The sequence below is a fragment of the Habropoda laboriosa genome, unplaced genomic scaffold, assembly GCF_001263275.1.
Source record: "Habropoda laboriosa isolate 0110345459 unplaced genomic scaffold, ASM126327v1 scaffold68, whole genome shotgun sequence".
Classification (NCBI taxonomy): domain Eukaryota; kingdom Metazoa; phylum Arthropoda; class Insecta; order Hymenoptera; family Apidae; genus Habropoda; species Habropoda laboriosa.
The window spans coordinates 1,784,395-1,791,184 of NW_017100195.1; the positions used below are offsets into that span (position 1 = coordinate 1,784,395).

A 6,790-nucleotide genomic window follows, 5' to 3' on the forward strand; every position below is an offset into this window, starting at 1 on the left:
ACGAATTTGAATGATACGAACATTGTACCGTGAATATTCAAAATATCAATATTTGCTAAGTGTCCGTATATTTGTGTAACACAGTGATTGCACACAATTTCAATTAATTTGCATCGCGAAAATGCATTAAACCAACAATTTCGTAATCCTAATGTAAACTGAATGACGTTTCACAACAACTAAGCAATAACCCAATCCTTTCGTAATTAACCAAAATACATCGCAATTTATAAACACAAGCTAATAACAGTGTCTAAATATTTTTAGCCACAACTAACACTATATTTGCAGAATTTCATAAAAAAAATCACACGTGATTCCTAACGTACATCAATATCTCATTAACTGCCACGTTATAATTCCTGCACGCTCAACTTCGGGCAAGCTTTGAACGCGCGTTTATCTTTACAAGCCGATGATCTAATTAATTCCCACTTCGCGCGCGTGCACGTTAAAGTTTACACCGACAGTATGTTGCTAAACACGCGAATTCCGGTTAATCCCGCTACGAAATATTTCCGCTGGAAATTCGATTGCGACCATGTTAAACAATAACGTCGCCGCGTTTCGCCTTAATAACCGCATCGCAGCCTGTCTGCGCGACAATTTGTCAAACGAGCTTCTGCGTATCCCCGAATGTTCCCTATTTTGTTCGATTGGTATAAAAAAACGCGTGCTCTCGTAACGAAAATTCGTTCAATCCGGATCGACTGCCCGGTGTCGATAATTAAAACGAACAACGAACGATAAAAGGGACGAGCAATCGGCCAAAGTGATTTGCCGTGAAATGAAATTTCCCGAAAAGGTTTTCCTTCAATTTAAATCGGCAAGTGTTTATTTATCCCGGTTGCTCGTATTGAATTTACCAGGAATTCCGTCGTTTTGCCGGGGAAGTCGAAACAGGCGGAAACTGTTTCCACGTTTGCACAAATGGTACGAGCTGATTCTTAATTAGTATTCAGACAGCTGGCGTTTATTGTTGCTTGTGTTAAATCAATTTGTCCCGGGGATTTGGTTCTTTGATGCAAGAATTTCTTTTTTAGAGATTCAGATTCGTTGATCTTGTGATACACGCGTGTAGAACTTTGTTTTTGTGTTAATTAGTGGACAAGTAGGTACGAAGAATTTTCAGATAGTGAAATAATTTTCTCTACTATCGATTTTCAAAGATCTGATAAAAATTGTCATTTAGAGATTTTTGTGAATCTAAAGAAAATCGTAATCTATAGGTCTTTATCAATCTAATGAAAATTGTAATTTATAGATTTTTATAAATCTAATGAAAATCATAATTTATGGATTTTTATCAATCGAATGAAAAGTGTAATTTATAGATTTTTATAAATCTAACGAAAATCATAATTTATAGGTCTTTATAAGTTGAATAAAAATCATACTTTGTATTATTAAAAAGAATTGAATACAATTTATCGACAGATGTCTGAACGACTGGTAAATTATTAGATGCAAAAATATTACAGTATGTAGGGTTAGTCCATGAATTTCAGCGAGTTTCATACGTTCATATGTACATATACAACAAACTTAATTAAAAAATATCACAATGTTTCTATCACGATTCGTTTCTCTTCTAATAATTACTCAATTTTTACGTAAATTCGTTGTAATTACAAAACATAACTCCGATCGCTCTGTATAGCATGTTACACTTCCATTAGGCTCGTTTTTATTACACGAGCTCGCAGAACACACCTTGAAATTGTCGAACTCCGATTAGAAATTACTCTGCATATGATCCACGAGGGTAAATTGGAAAACATAGGCGTCTCTCGTATTTCGTGTTTCACGCGAACCAAGGGTGGGTTTATTTTCGCTGAAGACTCCATTGTAACGCGGAACACTAACGAGCGCATACAACCGCCGCATTATGGCCCACGAACGTGCATTATTATTCACGTTGCGTGATAACGGCGATTGTGTTAGGATCACTGTAAATATTCCGTCCAGTCGAACGAATAAGCCGTAAGTGTGCTGTAATTTTTTGTTAATCGACGGTGAATATCGGTAAAAATATTCTTACCGTTCAGTCATTTATCAAAAAGAAAATTAGCGTGAACGAGGAAAATTAGTGAAATTTTATTTTTTTAATGCAGCTTCGAGGTGAATTTATTCAAACTTAAAATGTAAAAAAAATAGCAGAGGATAGTTGAACGATTAAGGAATACAGTAATGTGAATAACTGTTTACAATGTGTTTCGTACCGAACATTTTTTTGTCTATTTTCACATCGAGCCTTTCTCCTTTTATTTTTATAGCTTAAGGAAATTGTAAGACGGGCCTGAAGAATCCGCGACCCATAGGATTAGCCGGGGCCGTTATTAAGCGCGTACCCTCGGTAATTTCACCACCAGAACTCAGTTTATTAACCATTGTCCCGATTTTACAATTACTGAACTAGTGTCTTCCTTCTCTCATGTCCTATCTCCTTTTTTCGGAATTCCCCAAAACCCCGACACCTCATCCTTCTACCACCACTTCCCACCACCACACCCTACGACCAATACTTAATGTTCTTATTTCTCCCATTTTTCACTTCCAAAATTAAACTCCGCCCTCAGTAGCTGAGATGCGTGACTTCCTCTGAATTTCGAATCAGTATCATTCTGAACGTTAAACAACCAAGTATTGAGTCAGTCCGAGCGCTGAACGCATAATCAAGTCGTTTATATTATAACGTTGGAGAAAGGGTATTCCGGGATCGCTTCAGACCTCGTTAGAAAACAGTCCGATTTTTCTCTCGTGATCCAAGTTTGAAACATAACTCAAACCGACGCGAGTACACGACAAATACCTTACGAGTTATTTGAGGTCGTCATGTTAGGACACTCACACTGTATATTAACATATTTATATTAAACCAAGTTTTGATATTAACGAATATCATTAAAATTGAAAGGAATAGAGCGAACCAGAACGGAGTCCAGTAGTAAGGATTTTTTTTTTAATACCGAAAGTGTTTCGATTACCTGTGTATGACCTGCTGCATTTAAAGTGAGGTTTCCGAGTCTAAAAAATAGATTGACATTGTGCCAGGCATTATTTAATAGCCTAGCGTTCAGTCTCGCTTTATAACGTTGCTGGTCAACAATGGCAACGAACAAGAGTCCGTCTGGGGTCACTTCAAGACTAATCGAATCCTCGTTGTATTTTTGTATGAACAGGCGGCCACCTTCGCAGGTTCGAAAACTCAACCCACTGTGCCTATGTACCGACACGAACGAGCTCAGTTTCAGGAACGCCGATCCGTTGAAATATGCTTCCCGCGGATGTTCATTGTAGTTTTTGTGCCTGGTATCTTGCGGCGCTTCGTCAGTGACTACTAACAAGCTAGTGAGTACTGAAACAAAAATTGAAAGAAATTAACTTTTGCGCTATTTCTCGCGTATGGAAATTGCTGTTATGTGAGCCGTTCGGTTAACTCGACGAAACGAAAAGTAGAGAAAATTGCATTAAAAAAATTACTTATCTAAATTCTTACAAGCGTTTGAATTACATTGTTATAACGATTTACTTTCGAGTATGGAGTTGATCACCATTGGCTTCTGAGGTGAATTGTTCATCATTCAACGGCCGTAGAAATTTATTTCATTTAGTGGTGTTAAGCCTATCTGATTATCGAGGAAGTTTATTTTTAATACAGAATGATAAGTATCGATCAAGTGCTTTGGACCTAAAATTTCAAAGAAAATCCAATGGTGGAGTCAACCATTTTGGCCTGTGAACGATACGTACATTCTGGAGTTGTGTGAATGGCGAAAGTAAATAGAGAAAAAATTTCATTGAAATTAAGAATACACGAAATTACACGAAAAACAAAATTTTCACAGATCATACATTCTTTTTTTGATGTAGCATTAACTTAAATTGTTATCGACTATGCAAAACAATATTTTATAATAGCTTGTAAATAAATTTGAAGGAAATGTAAAGGAAATTCGAAGTAATATAATTTAGGCAGCTAATTATTTATAGAGATTTTAATCTTTATGATCGAATGCTTGAACAATCATGGACATTGATTGAAAGTAGGAAATGCAAGACGTTGTAATAGACGATACTATAATACACGTCTGTCCTAATTTCAGTTATCAATAGTAGCCTGGAAGTTCAGCGAGGTAATGTACGAGCGTGTTGGATTCCAATCGATATACACTGCTGTTCATAAGTATTAGGATACCCATTATATTCGTGCAGAAAGTATTATATAATTTAAATTACATTTCCTATATTAGTGAAAAGATACATACACTACCGACCAAATGTTTGGAATAACTGTGCATTGCAAGTTGCACAAAAATTTCCCCAAATTAGCATTTGTAATAAATTTTCCAACGAATTTTTTATCATTGAAATCAATCGAAATGAGGTAAAGTGCTGTTGATCTCCACAATATGAATTTCAAATCAATAAAGAATTAGTAGCAGATTCAATATTAATATAAATTGGCAGGTGATTCCAAACTTTCGGCCGGTAGTGTATGTACTCGTTCTACTCCAAGATTCTAGAACGAATCATTGTTTTTTAGGATCTTAATAATTTTGTAATAACTTTTATGAGCTATGTAATTTTACATTAAACATGTGACGACAAAGAGGTTTGCCTCACTTGCAGCAAGTAGATTTTAGCAGTTTTCAGTAGATCTTAGTAAATTTTAGTAGAATTCGGTAGACTTCAATTGATTTTAGTAGATTTCCGTAAGCTTCAAAAGATTTTAATAGATATCAGTAGAGTGCAGTAGATTTTAATAGAATTCACCAGATTTTGGTAGATTTCACCAGATTTCAACAGAGATCAGTAGACTTTTCAGCAGAATTCAGTAGATTTCGGTATGCTTCACATTTAATAAGTGCCCTAGTATGTATCACAGAGAGTGTACATACACTACCGGCGAAAAGTTGGGAATCACCGAGCATTGCAATTTACACAAAAATTTCCAGAAGAAATTCAGCGATTTTGAGAATGTTTTATCGTCCGAATCAATTGATACGAGATAAGATAATACAGGGTGGAACGAGAAAATTTTTATATGTGATTTAAATGGTTTCAAAGGGTGAATAAGATGAAGGAAAAGTTTCTTCTGTTTCTTTCAAGATCACCTATGTTTTTTTATATAAATGTAGAATACATTGTCGTGCGTTTAAACGTGCACAATAATGCCTTCAAGATATTCTTGGACTCTAAAATTTTAAATGAAATATGAAGCTCCCATTTCTTCCATCGAGCAAATTCATTTCCCATCCTATTCACCCCCTGAAACCATTGAAAATACATATAAAAACCCACCCTGTGTAACGGTATATAATCTTTCTCGAAAAACCTCCCTTCCTTTCCAAACTTCTATTTGATGCACGCAAATATTCGTACTTATCGTATCACGATGAAAGTAACAAAGAATAAAAAATTTCGGTTTTCATTATTTCACACAATACGTATTTTCTTTGAATTTCATTTGAAGATTACAAATCAGAATTAGACCTTATGTTACACGGTGTTCGTCACATCATACGTTTCGAACGAATAAGCGAGAGATTAATATTTCTATTAAGATTTCTCGCCGACGTAATTTATCTTGGTGCAATTTAATTTTCTGTTGTTCCACGAACATTGTACGCGAAATCCTGTGTAAATGCACGAAGCCAGGGGAAGGAAAGGAAGGGTAACTGTATTTTCAGAATGCAGCCGCGCTGCTTTGTATACAATACACGCTCCCCTGTTCTTGGGATCGTCACTTTTCATTGACACTGCAAAGAGAAAGAATCTCCATCCTAGTTCCTTTTTCACCTGATATTCTTCACGTCTACTTAGCCCTCGGTTGTGTGTAGCTAGACACGCTTACACTTCAACGCCTGTTTCTAAGGTATACACCGTGAGCTATTCTCTCTTGTACCAGCATTTTCCCTCTTTAGTTACTCGCTTTTGTGGAATTACGTTTCATTCGAGATTGATTCCAAGGTAACCGTTGCATTAATGAAATGCAATTTTAAACGATGGATGTACCAACTAACTTTGTTACCTTAAATATTTTACTTGAGTATTTTAATAAGTAAACATTTTATTTGAAATAAAATATTGTATATTTAATATTTACTTAAAATATTATTATTTACTATATTTCCTTAAATTCTGTTATTCTACAAAAGTTGCATAGTTTTATGAGAGCCAGTGTATAGTAACAATGGTTTCATTCCGTTTCAAACGGTTAACGAGATAAGGAAATTATCCTCTTATGGGGGGAGGTGCAACTTTAATTTTTTAATTATAACATGGGATAAATTTTCAAATATTTACATAGTCCTTACTAAACCAAGTAACATTTGCTTGGAAAAGTGTTTCAAAATTTTGCACGTATCAAAAGTGATAATGGTTCGAATTCTCTGTACTAGGATTCTAACCTCGATACATAACTATTTATACGTATCACATTTGTTGACCCTAGTTGTGCGTTGAAATTTTTGGAAAAATAGAAAGGGTCGGAAGAACGACTACACATATTGATTTTGAACAGTCGATAGCCTTATTGAATTTAACAAAACCGACGTTACAAAATCCATCACAAACAATTCGAGTCGCTATAACTTTTGATACGTGCAATTTTTGAAAAACTTTTGAAGCAAACATAAGGAGTGCGTAAATATTCAAAAATTTACCATACATTCTATTTAAAAAATTGGAGTTCCCCTTTTCTGTGCTCCAAGTGGGACTAGATTTTCTTTGCTCGCATCTGCTTCCAACAGGTTCGCCGAAACACCCTGTATATAGGTATTTATAC

The 6,790-nt window shown here is 35.2% G+C and overlaps 1 protein-coding gene across 1 annotated transcript in view; it reads left to right on the forward strand.

The window, feature by feature from the left end:
- Window positions 1-6,790, forward strand: part of LOC108570317 (tyrosine aminotransferase) — a 30,755-nt gene that overhangs the window by 19,116 nt on the left and 4,849 nt on the right. The window lies entirely within an intron of this gene.